A 13,346-nucleotide genomic window follows, 5' to 3' on the forward strand; every position below is an offset into this window, starting at 1 on the left:
TTAAGAAGGTAGAGTAATAAACTCAGAAGACATTAAATGGATCTAACACAAGATACATTACATGTCTGTCATGGTTTAACCCCGGCCGGCCACCAAGTACCACCAGCTGCTCGCTCGCTTCCTCTCACCCAGAGGGGTGGGGAGAAGAATCGGAAAGGAATGTAAAACTTGAGGGTTCAGATAAGAACAATTTAAACAGAATTAAAAGGAAATAATTATAATGGAAAAGGTGGTGGAAAGGATAAAATCCAAAGGGAAAGGGAGAAAGGAAAACAAGTGATGCACAGTACATGTGCTCACCACCTGCTGACCTGGTGCCCAGCCAGGCCCCGAGCCCCAGCTCACCCCCCAGTTTATATACTCAGCATGACGTCCCATGGTATGGAATACCCCTTTGGCTGGTTCAGGCCAGCTGTCCTGGCTGTGCCCCCTCCCAATTTCCCGTGCCCCCCCAGCCCTCTCGCTGGCAGGGCCCAAGGAACTGGAAAGTCCTTGACTTAGTAAAACATCGCCCAGCAAGAACTGAAACCAGCAGTGTGTTACCAGCATCGTTCCCACATCGGAGCCAGAACACAGCACTGTGCTAGCTACTAAGGAGAAAATTAACTCCATCCCAGCCAAAACCAGGACATGTCTCAAATGCAACAGTAGACTGGAACACTCGTCATGTAGATATGCTTCAAATGGGATCCTGCAGGAACCCATTCTCAGCGCAGTGCTATTTAGCATTTTTAGAGTGACCTGGAAGAAAGCATAAAATCAATATACATGGAGTCTAGAGATGATAGAAAGCCAAGATTTGAACAGAAACGAAAAACAAAGAATACGAGTCAGTGACCAAAAGCCAAAAGACTGCTTGACAAGCAATGCATGGGGAAAAAAAACCAAACAAAAGCCCGTTCCCAGAAGACCAATATATGAGGTCATAAATCTGGAAACACAAAGGGCAGGGATTATTTACAGGACTCTGATCCAGGAAACAGTAATTTTGGGAAAAAAACCCTACTTTGTCATCACAGATGATCAGCACATGATGTAACAAAAAGATCATCATGATGGTATACTTAGTTGTACAGACATAGTATCTACTTTAGATAGTAAAGTTCTAATATCTTTGTATTTGTCCATCACGTGGTACCCTCCATTTAGAAAGGACTGGAGAGAGCTCACAAGAGCAACAAGAATCAAGAATATTTTGGAAAACACATTCAAGAAAGAGATTCCAGATTCTTCTAATTCAATACACACATTGCCCATACGCAATTGCATAAGTCCAAATTTATGTAAGGAATAACTTTAAAGGACACTTCTTACGCCCTGGCAAAGGTGTATCCGGGCGGTTTTATTCAGAATGTAATGGTTTCCATTGCATCAATGTATTTTAAGAAGCCCTTCAAATTACATTTCCTTAAGGACCACGTAGAAATTCAAGATGTAGACTGACATCATCACAGACTATAAACGATTATATAAAGCACCATAACCAAAGCAAAGACAACCCGCAGCGAGGAAAGCTGACGATGGTCACAGCCTCCCAAGGGTGGCTGAAGAGAGTCTCCATCACCTAAAAGGTATTTATCAGCACCTCATTCCTTCCGAAAGGGTGGGCCGTGAGGTCAGATGGGATTTCATTCAAGCCCCGCATAACGGAGAATGGACCAGATTTCAGTGGTATCTTCTGGCCTGATTATTTAGGAATTGGCTCAAAAATTTGATCCTGTGTTTTTCCAGAGAAACCTGTTCAACATGACTATGCCTTCTGGTCTGGTATGGCACTGGAGATTACCAGGCACTGAGGGCCCAAAATAGGATGACCAATTTACTTTCATTCTAAATCTTACAACAATCCTCCAGGAATAAAATGTGTAATCCAATAAGCCACCCAAATCTCCATAGTCTAATCACTTTATTTTAAGCCCTTTTTAATCAACTTAAATTATTTCTTCATTAATCACATTTATGCTGATTCAGATCAACTCTAATCCTTACATTTAGCAAGGAAGTTACAAAAAAAAAAATCAATAAAATAAGGTAATGAAACTGGTTTAATGGGAATATATTTTAAGAATTCTGACTGTCATTAATAATTGAATTATTAAATAAGTTGAGACAGAATACATAAAGCCAAATATGAACTATGGGGGCAAGACAGCAGCATTGTTTTAGCTGGTCTATAATGCACTTGGGGGTGAAATTTTGCCCCCAGCGTGCTGCCTGAAGGCCCCAGCTTTCTGTGAGAGAAAAAAGCCTCTTTCAGCATACCTGACAAATGCATTAGCTCCTCCAAGGAAACTGTTTACCAATGTAGGAAAGCGTCCTTGAGGTGTAGGAGTTTGTACAGCTGGTGTCAGGCTCTCCGTGGGGGTACCGGCACCACCTCCACAGCAGCCCACGAGACAGATCCCTGCGGCAGCCCCAGCGCGGCCCAGTCGCCCGGCGTGGGTGGGAGTGCGCTCCATCCCCCTGCGCGCGTGGCTGCCCGGCTCCTCTCTCTGCGGCACTACCCCTTGTCAACAAGCTTCATCACAACACCAGATTAGGGGAAAATTTCTGATCGCTCCTCTACAAAGTGTACACAGGGGTACCGAGGCGTGTCTGTATGTATACGCGTACCCAAAAAAATTCTGAAGTATTTTACTACCATCTACAGTTTTTTAGCTTTGCAGCTATGGACACAGTGCATACAACACACCCACCTTGGACATCCTGAGGCTGACAAGCTAGGCTGGAGGTATGAATTATGCCTGCTGATGTAACAGCAGACTGCGCCAAGCCATGAAACATGCTGCTGCACTGATGAAGGAGTTGACAGGGCTAAGACCAACATACAAGTGGAACAATGATTTCAACGGTCTACTTAGCAACAGTACAACAAATTAAACATCTCCCTTAAAAGCAAAACACAGATTTCCCCATTAATACAAAGGAAATAAGTACCCAAGAGACAGCTGCGGTAGCCTCATTAAATCATATTATGTGAATCTAATAAGCAGGCACATTCCAAATTTTTACCAGTGCAGATGCTGAATGTTTGCATTACTCATCAAAATCGGGAGTAAATTATGCAGGTTACAAGTGCTTCGATAAGCTGCAAACTGCAGCATCATAAACATCCAATTTATTTAAAGAATAACTGATCTGCTATGGTGATGTGCTACAGTTTTTATCACGTTTCTTTAAAACTATCCACATTGAAGGGAAGAGCTCTCCCACTTCCCAGAGCTCAAGTCTTAGGGAGAGAAAAAAACTGGTCATTTGTGGTCTTCCTTAATAAATACAGAACTGCAATTGTAATGTAATTTTATTCTGGTCATACATTTTGCTAAATAATGATAATTCCTCTGTCTCACAAGTAAATCAGCTGCATGCCTGAATATTACGGTCCCTTGGGTTTCACACAGCACATGCATTTTTACAGTTTAAGTATATCACCAACCTGGCGTAATTGCTTCCATCCAGCTAATATTTAAACATTATGAATTAGTGGCAATAAGGGTACTTAAAAAACAAAACAAAATGAAGCACACACACACACACCCAAACTAACCACACAATTATACTGTAACTGCAACGTAACTTAGTACTTTATGAGAATAACACCACAAATCTCCAATAGTTTTGTATACTTGCAAAGTTTAGAAAATGTCAAGCAAGAAGAATAATGTTGGGTCTACAACCAGAAAAGTGAGAAGCCCCTGACTTCTAGTTCTGCTCATGACCCTGGGAAGGCCCCTCAGGAAACACTGTCTGCTCTGGATTTGGACTCATGATTTCTGTAAGACTCAGAAATGTTTCTGGAGCACAAACGTCAGTACCTTCAGAAAGAAGGCAGTTCATGCCGGGGTCTCCATCCCTCCCCTCACCTGGGGGTGAGATGCATGGCAGAAGAATTATGCTGCAGAGAATTAAGCAAAAGCCGTGCCTGCCAAGCAAACATGACGCTTTCTACATTACTTCAGCATCACGACAAGGATGGAAGCTATTTACAAAAAGCATAAAATACCCAAAGGAAAGATATTCACAGGAAGATGCTGCTAACCACTAGGAACCACTTCTATTTCCATGGACAGAATCCAGCTCAGAACTCACAGCCCATCAAATGGGCCCTTTAAAATAGATGATGCTTCGCAACAACTGTGTGATTTAGCAGTTGCTCATTTTAAGCTTCAGTCTTAGAACACTTACACACACACTCAGTCACCATGATCACCCCTGTTCATTTGTTAATATCCTATTCAGCATAAAAGAAATGCGCCTGTGCATTTGTTCATCCAGCGTCTCCTCACGTCCCTTTTAATCATCAGTGCTCTGGCTTTTCATACGGCCGATCCCTCTCACCAGGGTATCACAGATTCTAAGTTTGTTGGTGTTGTTTTTACATAAGCAGATATGGTGAAAAGAGAAATTTTAAGGAAAAGCCTTTTTCTTGCTCTGGAAGCATTAGTTCCCTCTTTTTTGTCTTTCTTCTTATTAATGCTCAGTTCCTTTAGGTGGGCTTACGAGCAATAACCGCTCCCCAACACATTGCTCCAAGGTAAAGAAAAGGTAAAAGAATACACCTCCCTGCAGCTGCAGGACTTGCTAGCTCTTGGAAAAAGCGGCCAGAGGTGGGCAAGCAGGCAGCCCGGCAGGCAGCCGGCAACAGGGCTTGCCCCGTGCCCTGGGGCACGCTCGGCCTGGGGCTGCTCTGCTCCAAACCCGCACACCTGGGAGAAGCCAACTTCTGAGCGCCGTTCTGCAATGACACTGCTTTTTTTTTTTTTTTCCTAGCGGTGGCTGCAGGAAAGTCATATTGCTGCAAATATGCTAGTTAGCTATTTTTTTAATATGCCTGTCTTTTAATGAGAGACTAAAAAGAACAATAATTAAAAAATGACAGTTTTCCAAAAATTATAGAATTCATTTGCTTTGCCTGTCAGCTTTCAATTTCAAAGCTCTTAACGGATTTTCCAGCCTTAACCCTAAAGCAAAGCTTTATGCTATGAAGGGCAGACATGTTTTATATCTGTTTAATTATAATAATGAAGACTTTGGTAATGCATTTAAAAGAACTACAGTATAATCAGGGCCGTATCCAGAGAACTGCTTTGTCGTACCCAGGAGAATTTGTCTGTCTTAATTAAGTCTCCTCTCCCAGACACAGAACATAGTGGCTCTTTCATCTGAACTACCTTATGCAACTGCACAACAGCTCTACTTATTGCATATGGCACACACTGTTTTTTCAGTGCAATTTCTAACGCTATTGTCATGCTTCTTAAAGCAAGAATACAGAAAACATAGAAAACAGTCTGGGCAATGTCTTTGTGTATACTGAATGGTATGCACACGCTTCAGTCTCGTACTTCAGCAAGGGGGTCCGCAGTAAAATATGAATGCCCTAATGCTATTATTAATCTGGATCAGATTAAATTCTCTTAGTTCACACAACGCACACTTTGCTTACCTGGATGTAAAGAAAGCAGAATCTAGCCCCTAGGAGCAATGTATGAGGTTCATGCCATTCTTAATTTTACCATATTTTCTGGCTACATATTTTAAGGTGTATTTGGTGTCAGGAGAACAGTACAAAAACACTGTACCAGCACCAGATAATTTACAGGTAGATTTAAAAAAATTAAAATCTATCAGAACTACCACAGCCGGTAAACTCCATAGCTCATTAATTTCAGTGGCTTCTGCCTCTGCTGTTTTCCAATTTTGAATCAATATTGAAGCTTACAGAAAATATTTTCCTCCTTCTGCCTATACACGAACAAAATGAATTACAATTTTTTTCCAAACAATGTTTTCAGATGGGATCATTATAAACTGAGAGAAGAAAAATGATCAATTCTTTGTATGCAGTAAAGTGGTAAACATTTTGTAACTATGTACTTTGGAAAATAATACATTTCTAACTCATTTTCCAAAGCCAATTAAACTATCTGTCAATGAGTTCTTCAGCACCTACGTAAATTGAGGCATGTCAGATAATCTGTAATTGCTGAATGTTCTCTATTGATCAAAGTACAATGTTGTAGCTCAGCAAACTGAAATGGCATTATTGCCCTCATGAAAAATGAATGCTTCATCCTGCAACCATTTGCCAGTACCTGAAAATGCAAACACTGGTCTAAGTGCTCCCAGTGAAGTGCAGTCATTCAGCAAGCGCTGTGCACCACCACACCGACACAGAGAGACTGCAGCTGTGCTGCTTCTGTGCTAAAAGGCTGGCACAATCCAACCTCAACCATTGATTCCTTCCTAAACCCTGACAGAAAACTTAATTTTCTCCTATCAATATATCTCAGAATAAACTCACATGCAACATTTTAGAAAAGTGTGTGAAACTACGAAAAACACACCATCCAGAAATTAGCTCAAATACTAAATTAAAGGATAAATTCAGAAGGGGTCTAAATACATCCTTTCATTTCAGGGTCAACATGGCTATCCGAAGTGGTAGTAGGGAAGTAACTAAACCTGTGAAGAGCTGAAGGGTAGAACATTTTTAGAGTATTCACTGAGCTGGGCTGTTACCTTCCAGGGTTTATAGCTTACTTTTGGTGGCACACTCATTCTGGACACCTTAACGCTAAACTTGGAGAGTTTTCTTTTTCTCTGCTGCCTGAAAACACAGGGTTTGAAATAAAATTTGGAAATCCAAGTAGCAGAACATACAAGACCGAGCATAAAGCAGGTTTTTCTTGCATCCCATTTCTGAAAAGCTCAAGTACAGATGTCACACATCATTGTATACAGTTAAGAGGTGCTTCTATATCGACCACTGAAGCAACAGATCTGACTCCAGAGTAACATCCACTCAAGCAGAAGCTCAGTTACCTCGCTTTGCACAAAGCACGCAGCTGATGATACATCCCCAGCTCTTGCTGAAGTCAATGAAAAGTTTAAACCCAGATCTGCTGTATTCAGTGAAACGTAAAAGATAAGCATTGCTGATCTCGGAGACCCACCCACAGTCATGCGGGAAGCAGAGGACAGCGGGGCCATGGACACTGCTGACACGCTGTGACGCTGAGCCAGAAAGCCACCCCTCTGTCTTCAGAGACTGCCCTAGATCTGCATCAGACCTACAGGTTTTGTGAATCGCATTTTCATGGTAGGAACATAGCATGCAGTAAAAATAAGTCAAACAGTTGTCTTCGTAAAATAAGGCCTTTCTTTGCAAGTGCAGAAAAGACACTGCACATCATTCCTGAATGTGAATGTTTTTTCAACTGGTTTGCTTGGGATACCTTTACAATAACCCAGACTACATATCTGAAAGATAATCTGTTTTATTTCTGATCAAAAAATATGATCTGCAGGGCAGGTAGGAGAAATGGGCTTGAAACCTCCTAACCTAAACCATATCCCTTTGACCATGAGTAATTAACGAGATGTAATAAATGGTTCAGTTTGGATAAAAGCAAATGTTGTTTTCTTAGTTAAAAAGTTTCAGTGTAATTGTTTTTCCTTTTTGTATTTGAGCCTTCTTGTTCCTGCAATACCAGAAAAGATACACAGAAGCACCCCATTACCTCTCCATTTCCTTTTTATACACTTTAGCAGTGATGACACAAAAAAATGTTTATTTCAGCAGCTTTGTGCAGAGCTGGTCCAATGCAAAACCAAAAGCAGGTTCACAAGCAGTCTATAAGCACATCCTCGCTAAGAAAATGACACAGTGTCTACAGTTCAACAAGAATTTTCAGACAGAAAATGTCTCTTAAGCCTGTGAGGTTCAAGGGTTTATGCTACAGGGAAGAATGGGACTAAAAGGCCTGGAAAATTGTCTCTTGTTTTCCTGCTCAAGCCTGTGCAGAGACATACGATGTTTGGCAAATAAATGTATTTTAAATACACATCCTGGACATGTTTATACTCCATTTGCAAAGAACATAGGCAACTGGAATAAAGCTGCATGAATTGGAATAAAGCTGCATAAAGGGGCTCGAGACAGGACACGCGGGTAGGAGCACCGAGGCACAAGCGGAGTGTGCAGCTGGGCAAGCACACACGCACTGACGCACACCTAAGGCAGAGCTGGGAAGGGACCTCACCACCCCCTTTCCAAGTGAAACCTGGAAAATTATAAAAATCTTGGTACATTCTGAGCCATTTCAAGAGCAAACATTTTTCTCCCCCACAAATACCTCGCTGAAGCCCAGAGAGCAGTCATGTCTTGCTGTGATGATTACGCAGCATCTAGAAGGGGAATGAGAGGCAGGAAGAACTCCAGCAGAGAGTAACTGGGAAAACCAGCATAAAACTTCTCTCCTTATTATTGCCTTGGTGGAACAATGGCAGAGTTATACAAAAGGAGCAGCTAGAGCCCCTTCCAGCATACATTCTGGATTAATCACACAGAGCTGTTCTTGAAACTGATACATAAATTGACATTAGTTCAGTCTGCATGTATAATTTCAACTCACTCTCATTTTTCACAGAAAACGATGTCAGGTTTTAATTAAAATCTTTTAACTGAAAATTAAAATGTCAGCGGTGATGCACAGATGCTGCTGAACAGATTTATATTCCCCCTAACGTAAATTAAAAAAAAAAAAAGAAAAGAAAAGAGGAAATACCTAAGAGTGAGACTTTCGAGCAATACTCTGCTCAGCAAGTGTCTGGGACTGAGCACCACTGAATTAAGTCCTAGGGTTGTATTTTCTGTCTAAACCTATGTCTTGCTGCCAGTTACATGCTTGCAGGATCAGGGACTACCCAGCTGAACTCTAGCATTCAGATAGCAGGGGAATATAAAAGCAAACAGCTGCTCAACACAGTGTATCAGTGTGGGGTGTGCCTAACGCAAGTCTTGGGAAACTCCAAACAGCTTTTTCGCTCATCAGACAAGAGATGGCCCTGAAGCAAAACCAAAGCCTTGAACTCCAGCACTGGTACATCACCCCACGCAGACACAGGCAGGTGCGTGCTCATCTGCCTCGGCTTCCCCGCAGCCAAGGCACTGCAGACCTGCACGGGGTGAGACTCCAATGCAATGGCTGAACACTACCTTCTGCCTCGCAAAAAATACTTGACCGTGAGTTTCGCTGGGAGAGGTGATAATGGCAGAGCCACAGAGTGCGACATCCATTTCCCAGGGCTGCTGCTCTAATGAAGCCTAATATGGCTTAGTGGTGGAGTTGGCCATCCTGGGCTAACAGTTGGATCTGATGATCTTAAAGGTCTTTTCCAACCTAAATCGTTCTATGATTCTTCTGACTGCTAGTTGCTTCGAACAAGCTAACATGGTCTGACACACCAGCACTGACGCACCAACAGCTTCCAAGGGGCGCTCCCCGAGGTCCCTTTTGGCCCTGCTACAACCACCGAACTCACAACTATTTCAATCAACAGAATGTTCCATCTATATCCAAAGTCCATGGGATCGCTGGCATGAAGTGAGATGTGCAGCTCTTTTCTCCAAAGCTGCTTCTTCCGATGCTTTCAGAGGTTCTTCTGTGTGGTTCAGTGGACTCAGAGTTACAAACTTTGCTCATCTGCCTCAAACCACCAGCTTCAGCTTGAATGTCTAAGTTCACACACGGTTTGGCTCAGCCCAGCACCTCACACAACCATGCTCCACTGCTGCTGCTGACCATTTGCAGAAACACTTTCTCTGATTCCCCAAATAAAGCCCATTCCATGGCTTAACTTCATTTTCTGGCTACAAATTAAATAAGAGAGACAATAAAATGTTGCATATTGCAATGTACTCTTACAGTGAATGGAAAGCCCTTAAGCAGAATGCAAACATGAACAAAATTAAGGCATGAGTCACAGAGAGCAAGTCAAAGGAAAAAAAAAAAAGGAAAAAAATACTAATATATGAAGGAGGTGAAGAAATTTTAAATACAAGAGAAAAGTCATAAACAGTGGCCCATGTAGAAGTGGCTCTCAGGCATGGGCAGCACACTTCAGAAGTGGACAAGCTGAAGAGCTTCTGACACCTCGCGCAGTTCAACTCTCCATCCTCATTAAAAGAGCACCTGAAAAAGGAAATCTCTGTTCTTGGGGGAGCACATTTAATTCTCAACAAACATTACGGAGAGCTGCACTGATGACATTGATAAAAGGAGGGCAGTTTAATCACCAGAGCTGGTTTTGGGTTCCTACCGACTCAATGAGGATCTGCTGCTCAAGCTACTAATACTTGCAGCCTGATTTTCTGACAATTTGTTTCTGTGTTCTCAGTGACTGCATCTATCACCCCTTCCTTGCTGCTGAAGTATCTAATGTCACTGTACCTGTCAGGTGCTGGGAACTGAAAATTATTTCCCTGCAGTATTAAAAAGGCTGAAAAAAGAAAATGGGTATTACTAGCGGGCAGCTCCAGCGCTGCTGTTCGTACAGGATACAGCAGTTCCACTGGGCTGAATGACATTACATATTTGCACATGGCAATTTGCGCTGTGCAGGAAATCTTCTCTTTAACTGAGCGTCGCTGTTAAAAAAACAACAACAGATCAGCCAGGAAAAAAAGAAAAAAAGGAAAGAATAGAGGTGGGAATGGAAGAAAAGCCAACCTGCTCTTTTCAGCTGCCTGCAGAGCACGGGCACGTCCCCGCTAACCCCTGGTGCACGCAGCACGCAGCTGTGCCCAGCAAAGGCAGAAGATGCAGAAGGCAATCAGCAGTTCTCATTCTTGAGACCAAAGGCCAGAATGAACCAACCCTTCTGGCAGCGGCAGAGGCACGTGGCCCTGGCGGACCTCCCCCCGCAAGAGACCCACCAGCAGCACAGTGACACCCAGCATCCCACCACTTCACCAGCGATGGCTCTGCCCTAGGCTGTCAGACCCAAACTGCTTCGGAGGCCGGCTCTACTGCTCGTCCCCTGCAGTCCCAGGGGGGCTGGCCAGCCGGGGGGAGCCCAGCGGCCAGCACAGAGGCAGCGGGCACAGCCTGGCTGGCCCGCCCTAGACAGCCAGGACACCCTGCACTCAGGCATGCACACGGTGATTCACAGCATTCATTTCAGTGGCCAAAACCATTTAATAAACCAGTAGTAGACTTCAGGCTTGAAATTTCACAGGGATGTTTAGACTGAGAGCTCATACAGTGACAAACTTCTGGCTTAGAAAAAGACTGCTAAAACCTATCTTTGGTCGTTTACACATCCTCTCTTTTAGTGTGAGACCTGCCATCTGCCTACTGCAATTTGCCAGTTACGCTGCGGTACACCAGCCATCGTGCTGCTGCCGCCACGCTGCTATAACACAGACAAAACCCTCTCTTCTTGTTTTCACCCACATGCTGCTTTTGGGCTGTTGCCTGAGAAGGAGCAAGTGGCTTAGAGCAGGAGGGCTCAGTCATTTATATCCCAGGCGTTGCCATACAGGTAGGCTCTTCCTCTCTGGAAGAGGCAAAGGAGCACCACCACCACCAAAGTCCAAGCAGGGAATCCCAACGAGCTGACAGACATCTCTCTGCTAGCATTGCAGATACTGCCTGGCACCAGCCCCTCTGTCATGACTGCATCCACCTCGGCATCTCCTCTGCCCTGCTTTTTGGACACTGAGCAAGACCCCTGAAAGCTAATAAAAATATCAGCCCTCCCACTGACCCCTCACCTGACCCTAAGCACAGTCAAATTCTGCCTCTTTGCATCAGTTCATCACCTGCAAGGCCAAAATCACTCACGCAATTTCCATCCCTGCCTCGCCCCGCAGAAGCAGAGCTGGGGGAGCAGCACATGAAACAGCAGTGGCTGCGTGTTCAACCGGGGGCTGTGTGTGCAAACAGCCAGCTAATACGCCAGGCACGCAGTAAGTTCATGTCCCTGCTCCTTCCTCACCTGCCTGAACCCAAATGTGTACAGCAGACTGTTTAAAAACAGAGGTAATTTGAATGAAATAGTAGTCCTAACACATTCTGCAAGCATTCCTGAAAACTAAGCATTTGCATTAATTTTATTCAAAAGCCTGTGAACAAACACCAGCTCTGCTGTACCACTGCTGCTCTCACCTCAGTAATTCAGTTCCCACTGTGGGGGGCTATCTATTTCATTCCCCTTGCAACATAAAAGCCATTTCTCCAGTCAAACCTCTACATTATAGATGGTTATTTTCTCCTTTATCATAAGCCCACTAATAGTCTATTTCATGTGGAGGCAAAGCACACAGCTGAACGATGACGGCGGTGGCAGAAAAGCAATCCTGCTCACACAAGGGACCTCTCCCAGGATTTTAAGTTGTTTGTGGAGGCCTGACTCCAGTGCCATGCTGGCTGTACATCACTGTGATTACCCTGACTAGGTTATTCTGATTTACCGGAGAGAGAGACGGAGAGGCAGGAAATTGGCCCCGCACTGATGTACTAATGTATACTCCTCTCCAGAAGCTCAGTGCCTCTAAATATGAAAATGTTAAAACCATGTTTTTGATAAGCATGACAAATCGCATAAAGTCATTACAGTTTTATTAGAGGAAACATTTTCAAATGCATTGATTAAATTAGGAATAATGACTTGGACCTAAATTTATGAACCTCTAATCTCATCAGCACTAATGACCTCCTGAAACATAAGAGAGGAAGTCAGCATCCTCAGGGCCGAGACAAAGACAGCACAGCGCACATCAGCCCTTCGTCTGCCACGCTGCAATGGATAAAACTAGGCGAGAAGACAAAGATCGTGGAGAGGCCATATCACAATCCACAAGTTAAATAGTTTCGGCTGTGATTTTAACCACTGTTTAAAATTGCTTAGCTCTTGAGCCCCAAGAAACGTCGAGACACTTACTGTAATCAAAAAGCAGCCTATGTAAAAGCAGTAAGTGTTGTTCTGCGCATATCCACAACAAAGCATACGAAAAAATTAGGGTGTTCAACCTGTAATTGCCTTCCCAATGCAAATGGGTTCTGGCGTACACCTTCCAGTGTACATTCGCATGCAGACATCCCACAGACCAAACTGCTAAGTCCAAACAAAGAACATGCAGCAAGGAGCCAGGCGTCGGGTGGCATTCACCTTCCCACTCTGCCCTAACACCACTGCTCTCCCCTCATAAAAAGTCCCACTGCCCCCTAACACAGACACTGACCCACAGGCCTACTGAGAGGAGGAAGACAAAGGAAGGTGTAGACCTTTCACTGCACACAGAGCTTAAGGATCGATCCAATTGACCCTCACCTCCCCGATGCTGACTGACAAAGAAAAAACACCACTGCTGAGTGGGCCTAACCTGTAACCTGTTATTTCAAGGTGCCATTGTCAAGATTAGGGAGAACTGGGCTTGATAAAGAGCAAGCGAGCAAACGTTGACTGTGCATCATCTTAAATTCCTTCTGGGTCCTGGAGGTGGCCAAGTCTTGTTCTCATCCCAGCCATGGTTGAGACAATCTCAGGGACGCACGTAA

At 43.8% G+C, this 13,346-nt stretch overlaps 1 protein-coding gene across 4 annotated transcripts in view; it reads right to left on the reverse strand.

Annotated features, from left to right (window-relative positions):
- Positions 1–13,346, reverse strand: part of PLCL1 (phospholipase C like 1 (inactive)) — a 228,928-nt gene that overhangs the window by 77,540 nt on the left and 138,042 nt on the right. Inside the window, exon 1 of one of the 4 annotated variants that reach the window (XM_005440478.4) lies at positions 2,263–2,386. The exons of the other annotated variants lie outside the window; for them this stretch is intronic. The gene's annotated coding sequence lies outside the window, so the exon portion shown is untranslated. Of the gene's footprint in view, positions 1–2,262; positions 2,387–13,346 lie in introns of those variants that run through there. 4 annotated transcript variants of the gene reach the window in all.

This window comes from Falco cherrug, chromosome 8, assembly GCF_023634085.1.
Source record: "Falco cherrug isolate bFalChe1 chromosome 8, bFalChe1.pri, whole genome shotgun sequence".
NCBI classification, from domain to species: Eukaryota; Metazoa; Chordata; class Aves; order Falconiformes; family Falconidae; genus Falco; species Falco cherrug.